At 40.9% G+C, this 19,100-nt stretch overlaps 1 pseudogene; it reads left to right on the top strand.

Moving 5' to 3' along the window:
* The first annotated feature begins 452 nt into the window (after positions 1-452).
* On the top strand, positions 453-17,955 carry LOC120175736 (annotated as a pseudogene).
* The last annotated feature ends 1,145 nt before the right edge of the window (positions 17,956-19,100 follow it).

The raw sequence follows: 19,100 nt of genomic DNA, 5'->3' as shown, positions 1-19,100 counted from the left end.
CGTAAGTCATTTTCCAGAAAACACAAAGGAAATTTTGTTGATCAGTAAGATATTTTACGTTGACCAACCAATTTTCCTATAATCAAACACTAACATTTTCCGGAAAACGTTTTAGGTCAAACAAATGTACATTATTCATGTTAATGGTAACGTTATTTTAAAACTATAGATCCTTTTGTCTCTTGTTTGTTCATGTTAATGGTTATTTCTTCTATTTATGATGTTTTTGGCATAACAAAATCAATATATACTCTTGATTTTGATTTTGAAATGGGAAAAACACACCTTTTTGTCCAAAAAGCTTGATTTGTGTTTCCACACAGGACATTGATTTTGTGCATTAGAAAGTCAAGGACGGCACAATTGAAATGGGGATTTCTGGGTTTTGAGGATGAAAGGATTGGTTGGATATTGAAGCTTTTAATTGGGTTTTGGGTTTCGTTCACTGATTTCTTGTTTGTAATGGAAGGAGGATTAAGTGGAAACACTGTTCTAACAAATTCAAATGATAAATTGAAAGTTTTGAATGTAAAACCGCTACGTATATTGGTTCCTCAATTCCCGGACTCTTCTTATGGCCATCCTTTTGTTTGTGTTCCTCCTAATGGTCCTTTCCCTGCCCGGTTTTCGCCCTTTTTCCCATTTAGTGTACCATCAGTGTCCGAATCTGCACCCGACCTTAGCCGGAATGGCATCAATTCAACTGCCATGCTGATTAGGTCCTTCAGGACAGAAAATTTGTCTCCAATGGACATACACCAGCGAAAATCAGCCGGATCAAGTTCTGTAAGAAGAAGAAAAGGATGGACAGATTTTCGAAGCTATCTTTCACTGCTACCAGTAGTTTCGATCTGATTGAGATGATGGTAATAGGGAACTGATTGAAAATGTGCTTTTGAGGTTTGATGCTCTTAGGAGAAAGCTTAGCCAAATAGAAGACACAATGGAATTGCCTTCTGGTGTTATTAAGCGTGCAGATTTGAAATCTGGCAACACGATGATGAGCAAAGGGGTGCGGACTAACATGAAAAAGAGAATTGGGGCAGTCCCTGATGTTGAAATTGGGGACATTTTCTTCTTCTGATTCGAGTTGTGTTTGGTGGGATTACATTGTCAGTCTATGGGTGGAATCGACTATATGAAGGGTGATTTAGAAGGAGAACTAGTGGCTTTAAGCATTGTCTCATACGGAGGGTATGATAATGATGCTGAAGATCCGGATATTTTGATATATAGTGGTCAAGGTGGGACTGCTGGTAGAGATAAAGAAGCATCTGATCAGAAGCTTGAGAGGGGAAATCTTGCTTTGGAGAAGAGCTTGCACAGAGGCAATGAAATAAGAGTCATTCGGGGTCTCAATGATACTATCAATCAATCGTCTAAGGTCTATGTATATGATGGGCTTTACAAGATCCAAGAGTCATGGATGGAGAAGGGAAAATCAGGTTGCAATATGTTCAAGTATAAACTTGCTAGGATCCCTGGCCAAACTGGTGCTTTTACAACTTGGAAAAATTCAGAGGAGGAAAGAAGGCGTATCTTCAAGGGTCAGACTTATTCTTTCCGACCTCACTTCAGGTGCAGAGAGCATACCTGTTTCACCTGTAAATGAGGTTGATGATGACAATGGACCTGCTTACTTCACATATTTCCCTACTGTCAAGTATTTGAGATCATTCAACTCTGTGCATTCTACTCTGCGCTGTGATTGCCGTGAAGCTTTCCAACCAGGAAATGCTAACTACTCCTGCATTCAAAAAAATGGAGGTGATTTCCCTTGCACTACCAATGGTGTTCTAGTGTGTCGAAAACCCTTAATATATGAATGTGGCCCCTCCTGTCCATGCGGTCGGAACTGCAAAAATAGAGTTTCACAGACTGGTTTGAAACTTCACTTGGAAGTTTTTAGGACAAGAGAAAGGGGTTGGGGTCTGCGGTCAGTGGACTCTATTCGTGCAGGTTCATTTATTTGTGAATACGCAGGTGAAGTTATTGACAATAAGGCAAGTCAAGCTGGTGGATATGGGGGAATTGATGACTACATTTTTTATACAAACCGACACTATGAATCCTTCAAGTGGAGTTATGAACCCGATTTGGTAGGAGAGGAAAGTTCAGATGCCACTGTGTCGGAACCGTCTTTCGGTTGGGCCCCGGAATCGGGCTTCAACTTAGAAAAATGTGGATTGGAGTCGCCACCGATCATTTATTTAAAAATAAATAGGTTGATCGGATACCCTATTTCTTACCTGATCTGCGTATTACCAGAAATATGTCGAGCTCGGGAGTCGGTTACGGTCAAGGAAGGATTAGCACCCTTGAACCGCCCTTTCGGTACTACGTAATTTCCAGTTGTCTTAAATTAAGAAAATTGAAAATTAAATTAAAAGGTAAAGTTTCGATCCTACCTACTTACCTCTAATAGATTTAAAAGCGTACCCCTTTAGGGAAAAAAATGGGTTAGATAGAAAGGTAATGAAATACATACAATAAAGAAAAAAATGTAATATAATACAATAATATATATATATAAATAATAAAGACAAAAATAAATGACAATACTGTAAAAACAAAAACAATGAAATAATAAGCAACATAATATAATAGTAATAAACAAAATTATAGAAAATGAATAGAATAATATAATTAAATATATACATAAAATATAAAATAAATAACGAAAATAAAAATAAATAAATATATACACGTATATATAGTAAAATAAAAGACCCAAAATTGAAATAAATAAATATATACACGTATATATAGTAAAATAAAAGACCCAAAATTGTAATAGTATTAAAAACACAAAAATATATATATATAAATAATAAAAATATAATTAAGTATATGTAATGAGGGTTATATTGAAATAAAAACGAAATTTAGTGGCTGAATTCAAGGATAACCGAGGGAATTAAAACCGGTTTGGGGCCAAAATGAAGTAATTAAAACGAGGGAGGACGAAAACCAGATTTGCCCTCTTTATTTAAAAACACGCGGATCCCCTAGGGGATCCGCTTGGGTCATCGGGTCGGGCTCATGGATACTATAAAAGCCAAATTTCGGCCTGAAATCATCATTTCAACCATTTGAAAAACGAGAGAGCTCCTCCCCCATCCAAAACGCTCTCATTTGTTCATCCTTGCGATGAACGCCGCCGTGGGGTTCATGTGAACCCAGAAATCGGCTGTCGAGCGCCGCTCGCCGCCGCCGTTCGACGGCGGCAAAATCAAACTTTTTTTTTACAGTTCGAAAGCCTTTTGCGCGTACTTTTCAAAAATCGAAATTTTTTAACAAAAAAACGAGCCTCAGGGAGTAGATCTAGATTCAGAGTTTTGAAAGATTCTCCCTGTTCATCGGCCGTGTATTCTTTGAATGATAAAAAAGGCAAAGATAAGCTAGCATGCGGGTGAAGATAAAGCGAACAGGGTAAAACGCTACCTCTCTTTTTATTTCCTTTAGAAATGTTTTACAAAAGCTTCGGTTTGCCTTGGGTTTGCTAGCGTATTCTCGGCTTTAATCGTATGATCTCTAGTGTAAACCCCCCCCCCCAATGTTTGGATTACATGTCTTATTTATAGCCTAGAATCTAAGTATTTGATTCCTAGTCTAACTTGGTTTCGTGGGTCGTTGGTGTTGTTGTGAGATCCCTGCGCCGATGATGTGAGTTGTTGGGCGAGACGTGCGGCTGTGGGAAAGGGGAATTGGAGCGACGTGATAGCCCTGGAGTCTTGGTGATGCGGCGCTGGATGGGGAAGCTGCTAGGGTTCTGGAAACCCTAGCTCCAGTGGGTCACGTGTACTGGACCACATATTTGGGTCTTGTGTAAACTGGGTCTAACATTAGGCCTGCAAATGTAGATAAAATTAATAATGTTATAATATGTAATATTATTTAAAATATAAACATGGAAGGACGAAATTAAGTGTCTTCAGCTACCCCTCTTTGCTTATTATCGTGTAACGATAATAGATCAAAGATTAAAAGACACAAATTTCGGTCATATCGAATATCCTCTGTCGTAGAGTTGAGATTCGATATGGAAACTGTTTTGTCAATACGAAATGACCCCCTCGTCGTGAGGTTGAGTCGAAACTAGAAAATTCTGAGCCTGAATCCTTCGTCGTGAAGTTGAAATCGAACTCAGAGTACTGGAAGTAGCTCATGGATTGTCTTCTAGCCAAAGATACTTCGTTGTGAAGCTGAAACTCGACTTGAAGACTTTGGTGTTACTGTGTTACAGATGACCCCTTCGTCGTGAAGTTGAGTTAATCTGTTTGTGAAGTTGGAATTGTATATGGCTCCTTCGTCATGAATTTGAGCCTGAGAATTGGATATCTTTTGTCGTGAAGTTGAAAATCCAATGTAAGTTGCGCTGTTTCGAGGCCAATATCTTTCGCTATGAAGTTGAAATTGGCTCCGAAATTGGGAAATTGTTTGTTGACAACCAGCGGTCCCTTCGTCGTGAAGTTGAACTTGCGTTGTCTGGAGTCCAATATCCTTCGCCGTGAAGTTGAAATTGGCTCTGAAATTGAGAAGTTGTTTGTTGACAACCAGCGGTCCCTTCATCGTGAAGTTGAACTTGCGTTGTCTGGAGTCCAATATCCTTCGCTGTGAAGTTGAAATTGGCTCCGAATTTGAGAAATGTTTGTTGACAACCAGCGGTCCCTTCGTCGTGAAGTTGAACTTGCGTTGTCTGGAGTCCAATATCCTTCGTTGTGAAGTTGAAACTGGCTCTGAATTTGAGAAATGTTTGTTGACAACCAGCGGTCCCTTCGTCGTGAAGTTGAACTTGCATTGTCTGGAGTCCAATATCCTTCGTTGTGAAGTTGAAATTAGCTCTGAATTTGAGAAATGTTTGTTGACAACCAGCGGTCCCTTTGTCGTGAAGTTGAACTTGCGTTGTCTGGAGTCCAATATCCTTCGTTGTGAAGTTAAAATTGACTCTGGGTAAAACCTGCAAAGATATACATATATGCGATGTTAGGGATGTCATGCTTTTAGGTATGCCTAAAATGTATAGGCAACATATGTTATTCTGGGCTCTGGAGAGAAATCTTGATCTCCGGTGGCCTGTCGTTGTTGACTCTTGATTTTGAAAGCTTGAGGTTCCGATCTCTGATCTTGAATTCTTCAAATGTTTAAATCTGATGTGCACATTCTGTTTTTTTTTTTGATTTGGGAGATACTCCTCAACTATCTCAAGTATGTGCATGAGCCTTGATCGGCTTTTGGGTACCTGTACTTTTCAATGAATCTTTGTACCGTAATATGCGATTATCTTTCATAAAAAATAAATAAATCATTAAGTTTAAATCTAATTCAAGATGCTCAAAAGGAATTAGAGGAAAGATGGTCTTTATTCATAAGGGAGGAGAAGGACAAATAATACATGGCAAACATTCTCGAAAACGAATACACGATGATGTGTAAATGAACGTCTTAGATATCGATAATGTGGGCACTTCTGAGCTGAAAAGTCGTTTGGTGACCTTGAATGCAGCCTTTGCCAAAGGATTTTTGAAAATGCGACAACGTTTGGGAGAGTGCAACATTTCTCCGATTTGTTGAGTTCGTAGAAGATTCATCTGCCGGGATGTTTCCACTGTTAATACCCAAATCGTCCTTTCCGGGTTTTCGACTTGGACTCATCCTTGGTTGCAAGACGCCCTTTTCGGGTTTTCATCTTGAACCCACCTTATTTTCTCTTCTTTTATTCTCTTTTTCCTCTTTTTCTTTTTCTTTTCTCAATTTAGGGCGCCCTTTCGGGTTTTCACCCTAAACGTTCTTTTTTTTTTCAACTTAGGACGCCCTCTCGGGTTTTCATCCTAAGCGAAGTATTTCTTGACTGCGTTCGAGTTGATGGGATGTGACAGTTCAGGTCCGTCCATTTCAGCCAGGATGAGGGCTCCTCCGGAGAAAGCCTTTTTCAAGACATAAGGTACTTCCCAAATTGGCGTCCATTTTCCTCGGAAATCTTTCTAGACTGGCCAAATTCATTTTAGCACCAGATCTCCCTCGCGGAATATTCTTGGGCGCACCTTTTTGTCATGTGCTCGGATCATTCGTTTCAGATAGATTTGACCATGATGAATGGCTTTCAGTCTTTTTTCATCTATCAGATTAAGCTGATCATATCTGGATTGTGCCCACTCTACATCATCCAGTTTGACTTCTGACACGACCCTGAGAGACGGAATCTCGACTTCAATGGGTAGCACCGCCTCCATTCCATAGGCTAGTGAAAATGGAGTTGCCCCAGTCGAAGTTCGTACCGAGGTTCGATAAGCGAACAAAGCAAAAGGCAACTTCTCATGCCAGTCTTTGTAAGTTTCAGTCGTTTTCTCCACTATCTTCTTAATATTTTTGTTTGCTGTTTCTACTGCTCCGTTCATCTTTGGTCTGTAAGCAGTGGAATTGTGATGTTTTATGTTGAACTGTTCGCAAGCAGCACTCATCATCTTGTTGTTCAAGTTGGTTGCGTTATCGGTGATAATCCTTTCAGGTAGACCATACCGACATATAATTTCTTTCTTCAGAAACTTGCAAATAGTGGATTGAGTGACACTGGCGTATGATGCAGCCTCTACCCATTTCGTGAAATAGTCAATTGCTACGAGAATGAAACGGTGACCATTCGAAGCCTTCGGATGGATTTGCCCGATAACGTCCATGCCCCACACAGAGAAAGGCCATGGTGACGTCATTACATGAAGCGGATGAGGTGGAACATTTATCTTGTCTCCATAAATCTGACATTTATGACATCTCCTAGCATAGTTGATGTAATCGCTTTCCAGTGTGGACCAAAAATATCCGCATCTCATTATTTGTCTTGACATCATATGCCCATTTGCATGTGCTCCACAAACTCCATCATGTACTTCTTCCACTATCATTTTTGCCTCCTTAGCATCGACGCACCTTAACAGAACTTGGTTATGGCTTTTCTTGTATAAAACCTCTCCGTCAAGGACGTATCCAGCTGCCAACCTTCTAAGGGTTCTCTTCTCGATTTCAGTGGTTTTTTCTGGATAACTCCGATGCTTGATATACTCCAGAAAGTCGTAGTACCAAGGCTTAGTGTCTTTCACTTCTTCAATTTGGTAACAATGAGCCGGGTACTCATGCGACTGCATGTTAATTGGCATCATTTCAGACTCCCCGCCAGCCTTGAATGTGGCTGCCAAGGTAGCTAAAGCGTCAGCCATTTGATTTTCTTCTCTCGGCACGTAGCGGAAGGTGACTTCGTCGAACTCTTCGAGCAGATCCAACACTAGTTTTCGGTACTCTAACAGCTTTGTATCCTTGGTTTCCCACTCTCCTCGGAGCTGATAGATTACTAAGGCTGAGTCTCCATACACCCGCAAAGTCTTTATATTTTGCCCCAGTGCAGCCCGAATTCCCAAGACACAGGCTTTATATTCTTCCATGTTATTGGTGCAATCGAAGTTCAGTCTGCTGGTAAATGGGTAGTGATTCCCTTCTGGGGAGATTAGGATTGCCCCGATGCCATGTCCTAGTGCATTTGATGCCCCATCGAAGTGCATTCTCCAGGAACTGTCCGCTGAAATGCTTGCTTCTTCTAAAGATATGGTCATTAAGTCTTCGTCTGGGAAATCAAAGTCCAGCGGCTCATAGCTCTCATCAGTTCTGCTTGCCAAAAAATTGGATATGGCACTACCTTTTACCGCTTTTTGGCTCACATATTCGATGTCGAATTCAGACAAAAGCATATGCTATGGTGCTAACCTTCCGGATAGAACAGGTACACCTATCATGTATTTTAACGGATCTAACTTGGAAATCAGCCAAGTAGTGTGATACAGCATGTATTGCCGGAGTCTTTTTGTAGCCCAGACCAGAGCACAACAAACCTTCTCAATAGGAGGATATCGGATCTCGCCATCGGTGAATTTCTTGCTTAGATAATAGATGGCTCTTTCCTTCTTCCCGGACTCGTCATGTTGACCCAGGACACACCCCATGGAGTTCTCGAATATGGAGAGATATAAGAACAGAGGTTTGCCTGGGATAGGGGACATCAGGATAGGAGTGTGAGATAAGTACTCTTTTACCTTCTCGAATGCAATCTGACAGTTTTCATCCCATGCTCCAGGGCTGTTTTTTCGAAGAAGGCAAAAGATTGGATCACACTTGTCGGTTAATTGAGATATAAACCGAGCTATGTAATTCAATCTTCCTAAAAAACCTCAGACCTCCTTTTGTGTTCGTGGTGGAGGTAGACTCTGGATAGCCTTGACTTTATCTAGATCAACCTCAATGCCTTTTCTGCTGACTACAAAGCCTAATAGCTTCCCGGATGTCACCCCGAAGGTACACTTGCTAGGGTTCAGCCGTAACTGGAATTTCCTCAATCTCTGGAAGAGCTTTCTCAAATTCTCGATATGTTCATTCTCAGTCTGTGCCTTGACAATCATGTCGTCAACATAAACCTCGATTTCTTTATGCATCATGTTGTGGAATAGGGTCACCATAGCTCTCTGATATGTTGCCCCAGCATTCTTTAATCCGAAAGGCATCACTTTGTAACAGAAAGTTCCCCACATTGTGACGAAAGTGGTCTTCTCCATGTCTTCGGGATGCATCTTGATCTGATTGTACCCCGAAAATCCATCCATGAATGAAAAGTAGGCGTTCCCGGCTGTATTATCCACCAGAGTGTCTATGTGTGGCAGAGGAAAGTTGTCCTTGGGACTTGCCTTGTTAAGGTCCCGGTAATCGACACACATGCGTACTTTCCCGTCCTTCTTCGGCACAGGCACTATATTGGCCACCCACTCCGGGTATTTGGCTACTTGAAGAAAATCGGCATCAAATTGCTTCTTGCCTTCTTCCTTGATCTTAAGGAGCATTTCTGGTCGCATTCTTCTCAGTTTTTGCTGCACAGGTTTGAATTCTGATTTGATTGGCAATTTGTGAACCACCATATCTGTGTCTAGTCTCGGCATGTCTTGATACGACCAAGCGAACACATCTCTGTACTCCTGAAGTAAGACTACCAGGTTTTGTCTTGCTTCAGTCGAAAGAGTTGTGCCGATTTTAACCTCCTTTCGATCTTCTTCAGTGCCCAAATTTAAGATTTCAATCGACTCCTCATGTGGTAGTATTTGTTTTTCTTCTCTTTCTATCATCCTCAACAATTCAGTAGGCAAGTTGCACTCCCCTTCATTATCGCATTCATCAAATTCCCCAAGACAAATGGTTGATTAAAAATCCACTTCCTGATCAGGATCATCAGTGTCTATATTATCATTATCTGTGGACCTGAAAGAAGAAGAATGTGCATGTGTGAGAGGATAATATCCCACACGGAACAGTCAAGAATTAACTTCGAGGGTAAGTGGAAATGAAGTACTGGAATGAAGGAAATAGACAATGAATTCAAAAATAAAAGAAAAATTTGTTTGCCCTGGAAAAAGAAAAATGCATCTTTTATTAAACTTAAACAAAATGTTTATTTACCCTTACAAAAGATCACCTATTACCCCGGGTATAGGCAAATAGGGATAGTTCGAATATTACTCTAAAAGACTCTTGTAAACCACAGGTAGTTCTTCCACCAACCAACTGCTAGGCACGAACCCGGGTGGCAGAGGGCATATCCCGGATCTATCTCCGTTGTCAACATCTTCTGTGGTCACGGCATTGATGTTCAAATCTTCCAGAGCCGTTTCTAACACGGATATGGTGGTCTCAAACACATAACCACCTGATTTGAATGTTCTGAAAAGAGGCAGGAATGTCATAGGCTTACATTGGAGTTTGTTTCCAGTCAATCTGGCCAATCTTCTCTCCCGGTTCTTTTGGATCTCCTTTCTCTTTTCATGATAACTGGGTTGGAAACCGAGCCCAAACTGGTCTAATTTTGAGATAGAAAGGACAGGATTGATCATTCCTTGCAAATATTTCCCAACACCTCTCCCGGTTCTGGCGCCTCGGCCCAGGGTTTGCTTGATCTCCATCCTTGTATATTTGGAGAGTCGGGGTCTTGGGATCCTCTTTCCTTCTGCCACAAATGTGGCATTCACAAACTCCAAGGAGCGGAATGAACATTCTACTGTTTCCTCGTCTACTTCGATGTACGGAGCCTCCGTGGTCACGCTTGCCACGATATCTTCCTCAGCGTTGATAATTACTAAGGCCCCGTCAATAACAAATTTGACTTTTTGGTGCAACGTGGAGGGTACTGCACCAGCTTGGTGAATCCATGGCCTTCCCAAAAGACAGCTATAGGACGGCATGATATCCATCACAAGGAACTCAACATCATAGGTGGCTGGTCCGATGGTCAATGGTACCTCGATCTTTCTGATTACCTCTCTTTTGGTCCCATCAAATGCTCGGACCACATTCTAACAAGCTCTCATATGAGAGGTATCTATCGGTAGCCTCTTCAATGTAACCAAAGGCATCACGTTCAGGGCTGAACCATTATCGATTAAGACGCTTGGTAAAGCGTGTCCCTTACAGTAGGTAGTAATGTGTAACGCCTTTGTCCAGCCTCTTCCTCCGGATGGAATCTCATCATCTAAAAACGATATGAGATTATCAGCTTGAATACTGTTCACCAGTCGATCCATCTTGCTGACTGATATGTCTTGTGGCACGAACGTTTGATTAAGGACATTCAACAGCGCTTCTCGGTGTGCTTCCGAGTTTAAAAATAGTGCTAACATTGAAGTACGTGTAGGTAAGTTGTGGAGCTGCTCTACAATGCCGTACTCACTGTGCTTTAAGATCTTGAGGAACTCTTTAGCTTCTTCCTCCTTTATAGGTTCATTGACAACTAGCACATCTTCTTTGAATGGCTCAAGTGGTCTTTGCCCCACTTTGCTATCGCATCCTTTGGAAGTACTCACCTGGCATTCGTACTTCCATGGCACTTGCCGATTGTCCTTATATTGAAAAGGTCGAGGTGCTGTGATTACCACCTTGGCTGGTGTTGTCACCGTCATATTTGCCTTAGGGGTAATTATCAAAGGACTACCCCTACCAAGTCTCCTGTCTGATGATTCTCCGGTGGCACAAACATCTGCTTCCAAAGAATCTTGAATTTCTTCGTAAAACTTCAGCTCTTTCCGGTTCATCATGAGCTGGACAAATGATCTGAACTCTGGGCAATCTTGCACTTTATGCCCTTTTAGGTTGTGGTAACAACAATGGTTACCATCTCCCTTTTCTGTCGTATCTGGGTATGGTGTAAGAAGCCCCGCCCTTACCATTTGGCTCCATATCCAAGCCAAAGGAGATTTGATCTCTGAAACACTCGATTTAATTTTCTTGCCCCCTTTGGTAGTAACGACATTGATTCCTGTCTCCTGATGATTGGGTAAGGGATTCTGGGCGACGTTTGGTGCTCCGGAGTTGAAAGTGATCCAATTCTTGTTCCGCATTCGTTGCACAAGTCTTTTGAATGCGAGACAACTTTCAATCGAATGCCCCTTCACACCGCCATGGTATTCGCAGTGAGCGTTCTCGTCATACCATTTCGGGTAAGGGGGATTTATTGGATTCATAGGATAAGGCGACACTGCATGAGTGTCGAAGAGATGTTGGTATAATTCTTTATACGTCATGGGAATGGGGTCAAACTGCTCCCTTTCCCTTTCTCTTCTTGGTTCTCTCTGGTTCTCTCTAGAAGTACCGGATGGTACAGTTGCTGTGGAATTTGAGCTTGAGATCGTAACCCCCTTGCTGACGCTGTAGGTGTTTACATGGTTGATCTCTTGCTCTTTGTTTTTCATGGGAGGTTTTTTACTGGAGTCTCCTCCCTCAATCTTTCCTTGTTTAATGGCCAACTGATCATTTCACCGGCCATGACTAAATCTGAGAAACTTCCCGACGTGATTGCTACCAAGTGCCCGAAGTAAGGTGCCTTCAAGGTCTGTACAAACAGCTTTCTTGTTTCCTTTTCATCCAAGGGTGGATGAACTTGCACAGATAAATCCCTCCATCTCTGTGCGTACTGTCGGAAACTCTCATTGTGTTTCTTCTCTAGGCTTTGTAACATGACCCGGTCTGGTCTCATATCGTTGATATGCTTATACTGCTCCAAGAAAGACTTGGCTAAGTCTTTCCATGTCTTGATATGAGTCCGGCTAAGCTGGTTGTACCACCGAGTAGCTGAACCGGATAGGCTCTCCTGAAAGCAATGGATCAGGAGTTGGTCATTTCCCCCGTACCCTGTCATCTTCCGACAGAACATAGTGATATAGGCCGAAGGGCAGCTGTTCCCGTCGAACTTCTTAAACTCAGGAACCTTAAATTTTGGTGGAAGCACCAAATCGGGAACCAAGCTTAGTTCTATCGCATCAATACCATAATAATCATGGTCTCCCTGGACCATCTTCATTTGGTCTTCTAACATCCTGATCTTTTCTTCCATCTTCTTCACCTTATCCTCCTCGTCAAAATCCGGGATAGGGCAGTCGTCCAGATGACTGTCAGGCTTTGTCGCAGAAGTCTATAAATTTGCCGCTGATACAGCTTTCCCTCTAGCAGCAGATGAGTCACCTTGCAGTACGGGTAAGGTCCCGGATGAGACAACCACTTGTGGGGTCGGTGGTATGGTTATCCCCTCAGATGGAGCTTCTCCGGATGCACTTGTCTGTTGTTGTAAACCAGATAACTTAGCCACGATCTGGTCGACTAGGGACTCCGTACTTTTTTTATGGACTCCATGGTACGTTGACTGTTCTGAGCCATCTTGTCCTCCAATTCCTTTTGAAGTCTTGCCATGTTCTCCTCGAGTTTTTCTATTCTGACATCCATTTGTTTTTTCTTTGCACGAGTGTTGTGAGGTTGATGCGTATCTATTGCTTGCGGTGGTAAGCTTGGTTTCTGAGACATGTTCTGTTAGTTAATACGAATGTAAAAACATGGAAAATATAAAATAAACAAACATGAAATATAAAACGCAAGAAATGCAATGCATGATGTATGCAATTGGAGGCATTGATCAAATATAAAACGCAAGAAATGCATTGCATGATGTATGCAATTGGAGGCATTGATCCAGAAAAGTGTTCATTATTATAAATAACCCTTATTCAGACAAAAATGTTTTATCTTTTAAGAGACATACAAACAAATTAAAGGTACATTCGGACTAAATCCTCTAGACCCCGAACAGCTTCCAGTAGGTTGATAAGTCTTATGCCTTCATCTGTCATTGGTTGAATGCCCTGTCGAACCACTCCAGCTTCCCTTGCTAGATCGTGAAGATGACGGGCTGCTTTTTGCACTTGATCCAGGAAATCTTGGATGGTTGCATCTCGGGCCCTCACCCTTCGCTGTGCTTGTTCCCAACAGAAACGCCATTGTAATCCTCCGTCGAAGGGCACCATCTGAAGCTCGTTTGCTTGCCTCTTGAACCCATCTACAATAGCTTCTAACTCAGCTATTGTCTTGCCATCTTTCTCGTGCTATTTTTCTAAGTCAGCTACCCGAACTCTCAAGCGCTGGTTCTGATATTGACTATCTGCCAAGCGTCTTTGGGCAGTCTTCATCTGTTCCTTCCAAGCTCTCTCATCAGGCCCCTCAAACTTCCTTTTCAAGCTATGAGCCTCATCTTTCCAGTATTCAGAGGTTACCTTCAATTTGGCGTTATCCTTGACCTTATCTTGATACCCCTTTCTCAAGTCTTCGAACTCAAAACATACTCTTTTCTGTTCTCTTTCCAGTTTATCTGTCCGATCTTTCTGAGAGTCAGCATCTAGCTTCCACTGATAGTGCTCGGCTTCAAGTTCCTTTATCCTTTGCTTCAGCTCACTATTCACGGCTTCAAACTCGGTCTTGGCTATCTCGAGTTCAGAAGGGACATGCCTGAGATGTTCTTCCATGGTCCGGGTGTCATCACAGTCTGGCACAGGGATGTTGTCATTCTTTCTCAATCTTCGCCACTCCATATAATCCGGAGTGAGCATGCTTCTGGCAGCTACAACATCCATTCGGAATACTTTCCTCCACGAATCGGTTGCTTCTTTGATCATCTTCTTATAGCTATCGCCGTGATACTCAAACTCTGACCTAGCCAACCCGCATGTTGCTGGGACAAACTGATGTGCTCCATACTGTCTAAGTGCTAATAGCGGAGCATACCCGACTGCTCCCCAAAGTCCAAGTAAGGTCACAGTGTCAGAGTCACCACATCGGAAAAGAACGTCACTGAGAAATAGCCAGGGGGCTCTCCAGACAATATCCCGGTCCTGAAGATGCGTAAAGACCTTCATCCATTTTTCCTTCGAGGCACCTTCATGCCATTTTAAGGTGATAAATTCACCTAGAGGTGAATAGGTGGTGCTGAAACGGCGGTAGGCAACCCCGTTAGTCTTCCAGAAGTGGCTGTGAATCCAGACCTGAAGGAGCTGAATGCACCCGGTGAATCTTCCTCCGCCAGTTCTTCGGCAATGGTTGAGAGATCGAAAGGTCTCGACCAAGATGGCTGGTGCTGGGTTAACTCGTTTAGAAAGTTGCTCAAATAGTTCCACCACGGCAGCGTCAATGCACCCCAAAGCTTTCGGAAAGATGATCAAACCGTACAGACCCAGTGCAAAAAGGTCTATAGTCTTCCACTCATCAGGGTGGTTTTTTATATTTTCTTTATGTGGATCCATTCAATTCCTTCTCCACTGCCTCTACGCTGAGTCCGATCGATTACCCATTTCTCATCTACTCCTGCAACTTTGGCCAGTGCATTCTTGAAGGGCTGGCTTTTGATGTGTTTAATGTAGGCTCGCTCAAGCTTGATGCTTTCACAATGCAGCAGTGTAGTGTATTCTTCGATGGTGGGCACCATGTCCTCTTGGTTAAAAGTGAAGCAACTATATCCTGGGTTCCAGAATTGAACCATGGCTCTGATTAAGGGCTCATCAGTCTTAACATGAAGCAAGAGTGCAATGTCACCGTACCGTTGGCTGAACTTCTGTCTCCGATCATTCTTCCAACTGTCCCAGATATCTCGAAGTTCTTGTACATTGTTCTGTTTTAGGCTGATAGGGGTGTAGCGAACCAACTCTGACACATAGCTTCCTTGAAGATTGTCTCCCTTTTCACTTTGAGCCTTCTCGGACCATAGTCGTGCCTCAGTGTTTTCAATCTCTTGAATTACAACACCTTTGTCCATGGATTCAGATTATTTGAGTTTTAATAAACACCTTTTTAGGGATCAATGGCCTCTTGTTATGATGCAAATGCTAAAAACAAACACAAAGGCAAAAAAAAGTTAGTAAAATGGAAATAAATAAAAAAAATAATAAAAAATAAATGGTAAAGGAAAAAAAAGGTTAGGAAAGAAATGTCCTAGGTTTTTGAATGTGGTTTTGGGTAGGCTCTATTTATTCAAAGTCTCTCGGTTTAGGTTCTAAAAAATGGTACCCGAGTTCTCCTTGATGGCACCCTCTTGGGCCGACCAAACCCTTAGTCCTAAACCCATCACAGGCTTGTGTGGACTAAGTTAAACTCGAGAGGACACATTCCCTTATGCCCATACGGAGAATAAATTCACACGAAGGCATAAGGTATATGAATCCCGAAGGCTACTTGCTAGGCCCATACGGTGAATAAATTCACACAAAGGCGTCGCTTTCACCCCCACTTAAAACGGGTTTGGAGCTCGGGTTTAGAGCCTTAGATGAAAAATCTTTGAAGGCTGAAATCATGAGAAAATGATTAGTCCAACTATTTACTCGAAAATATAATCAAAAGTAAGTAATAAGGATCAAAAAATTACCTTAAAATTCAAACTTACCCTTTTTGTTAAAAAGACAACTGGAAATTACCTTAGCCTGACTCACTTACCTGGTCCCCAGCGGAGTCGCCAAGCTGTCGGAACCGTCTTTCGGTTGGGCCCCGGAATCGGGCTTCAACTTAGGAAAATGTGGATTGGAGTCGCCACCGATCATTTATTTAAAAATAAATAGGTTGATCGGATACCCTATTTCTTACCTGATCTGCGTATTACCAGAAATATGTCGAGCTCGGGAGTCGGTTACGGTCAAGGAAGGATTAGCACCCTTGAACCGCCCTTTCGGTACTACGTAATTTCCAGTTGTCTTAAATTAAGAAAATTGAAAATTAAATTAAAAGGTAAAGTTTCGATCCTACCTACTTACCTCTGATAGATTTAAAAGCGTACCCCTTTAGGGAAAAAATGGGTTAGATAGAAAGGTAATGAAATACATACAATAAAGAAAAAAATGTAATATAATACAATAATATATATATAAATAATAAAGACAAAAATGAATGACAATACTGTAAAAACAAAAACAATGAAATAATAAGCAACATAATATAATAGTAATAAACAAAATTATAGAAAATGAATAGAATAATATAATTAAATATATACATAAAATATAAAATAAATAACGAAAATAAAAATAAATAAATATATACACGTATATATAGTAAAATAAAAGACCCAAAATTGAAATAAATAAATATATACACGTATATATAGTAAAATAAAAGACCCAAAATTGTAATAGTATTAAAAACACAAAAATATGTATATATAAATAATAAAAATATAATTAAGTATATGTAATGAGGGTTATATTGAAATAAAAATGAAATTTAGTGGCCGAATTCAAGGATAACCGAGGGAATTAAAACCGGTTTGGGGCCAAAATGAAGTAATTAAAACGAGGGAGGACGAAAAACCAGATTTGCCCTCTTTATTTAAAAACACGCGGATCCCCTAGGGGATCCGTTTGGGTCATCGGGTCGGGCTCATGGATACTATAAAAGCCAAATTTCGGCCTGAAATCATCATTTCAACCATTTGAAAAACGAGAGAGCTCCTCCCCCATCCAAAACGCTCTCATTTGTTCATCCTTGCGATGAACGCCGCCGTGGGGTTCATGTGAACCCAAAAATCGGCTGTCGAGCGCCGCTCGCCGCCGCCGTTCGACGGCGTCAAAATCAAACTTTTTTTTTACAGTTCGAAAGCCTTTTGCGCGTACCTTTCAAAAATTGAAATTTTTTAACAAAAAAACGAGCCTCGGGGAGTAGATCTAGATTCAGAGTTTTGAAAGATTCTCCCTGTTCATCGGCCGTGTATTCTTTGAATGATAAAAAAGGCAAAGATAAGCTAGCATGCGGGTGAAGATAAAGCGAACAGGGTAAAACGCTACCTCTCTTTTTATTTCCTTTAGAAATGTTTTACAAAAGCTTCGGTTTGCCTTGGGTTTGCTAGCGTATTCTCGGCTGTAATCGTATGATCTCTAGTGTAAAAATCCCCCCCAATGTTTGGATTACATGTCTTATTTATAGCCTAGAATCTAAGTATTTGATTCCTAGTCTAACTTGGTTTCGTGGGTCGTTGGTGTTGTTGCGAGATCCCTGTGCCGATGATGTGAGTTGTTGGGCGAGACATGCGGCTGTGGGAAAGGGGAATTGGAGTGACGTGATAGCCCTGGAGTCTTGGTGATGCGGCGCTGGATGGGGAAGCTGCTAGGGTTCTGGAAACCCTAGCTCCAGTGGGTCACGTGTGCTGGACCACATATTTAGGTCTTGTGTAAACTGGGTCGAACATTGGGCCTGCAAATGTAGATAAAATTAATAATGTTATAATATGTAATATTATTTAAAATATAAACATGGAAGGACGAAATTAAGTGTCTTCACACTGAAGATCATTTTAGTCCATCTCCCCTATACATAAGTGCAAAGAACATCGGAAATGTAGCTCGATTTATGAATCATAGTTGCACCCCAAATATTTTTTGGCAGCCAATCATGTATGAGTATAACAATGAAGCTTATCTCCGTATGTGTTTCTTTGCATAGAAACACGTACCTCCTATGATGGAGTTGACATATGATTATGGTACTCCACATTCAAACGAGACCAGTAATAACAACACATATGAAAGAAAGAAATGCTTATGTGTATCACAGAAATATCGGGGTTATTTTTATTGACGTCTAGGTCGCATACTCGTATGCTGAACACAAGAAAAAGAGGTTAGGAATCTTGCTTATCTTTGTCTCATCATGTAACACAATCCATGCACTTCCTCTTTACTTGTTTTAGGGATGCAGATTATAATTTTTCTGTGGCTGTCATTACATGCAGAAGAACTGACAACATATGAAACCTTGCATGGTGTTTTTCAAGTTTGTTTTAATTTACTTAAGTATGTCAAAGTGCTTGCTCAATATCCTTGTTTAAGAGCCAGCCAACCACATAAGACTTGCTGGTTCGGTTTGGTTATCCTTCTTTAAGATTAAGAATCAATTATGAATCATTGTTAGTTTGCTGTCGGTTGTTTCAAATTTCCTTGGTCTTAGTAGTGATATTATGCTCTATCTAGAGTATGACCTTTATTTTTTATTTTTTTAATATGAGCAATTATAAGACAGTATTTGTTCAAAAATAGCTTTCAACCTTTAGACATTGAAGGTTCACACTCCTGACATTTATGGTGCTCGAATCTAAGGTTCTCAATGAATAACAACAATTTCTCTATCATAGAGGCCACTTGGTTTGTACAAATCCTCTACGTTAGAAATTAAAAATCATTACTCATAACATTAACTTAATCAAACCCACGAAACATAAATAGATCATTCCAAATCAGACTAACATCAAGAAGGTTGACCATCCATGAAATTTTTTATAAAAAAAAATTAATCGGTTTGATTATCACAATTTTAGGTTCTTATAGATAACACTTATGTAAATATCCTTAAAACAATTTGAAAAGTAAATTTCTATAAATTATATTTGTTAATGTATATAAAGATCTTTCGAATTTCAAACCCAATTTCTCACAATCTGAAAAAAAGAAAGTAAATGATAAGCCAGAGAGCGCAATACGATCCAAAGATGCAAATATCAAACAAATAAACAAATAAAGATTCGGCGTAATGCAATAAAATAACCCTAATGTTTCACAGTATTGTCAAATTTGTCCGTATTATTTTTTTTTTTGGAACATTTGACCCCAACCGTTTCATTTTGGGTCAAAAAACACCATTGTTGGATGAAAATCGTTAGTCAACTGATGTTAACGCATGGTACTGACCAAACAAGAACACAAGAACCCAAACACTGATGTGGCGTG

The sequence above is a fragment of the Hibiscus syriacus genome, unplaced genomic scaffold, assembly GCF_006381635.1.
Source record: "Hibiscus syriacus cultivar Baekdansim isolate YM2019G1 unplaced genomic scaffold, ASM638163v2 tig00112215_pilon, whole genome shotgun sequence".
In the NCBI taxonomy this organism is placed as follows: domain Eukaryota; kingdom Viridiplantae; phylum Streptophyta; class Magnoliopsida; order Malvales; family Malvaceae; genus Hibiscus; species Hibiscus syriacus.
The sequence above is the reverse complement of the archived record's forward strand: the minus strand, read 5'-3'. Positions and strand labels throughout refer to the sequence as shown.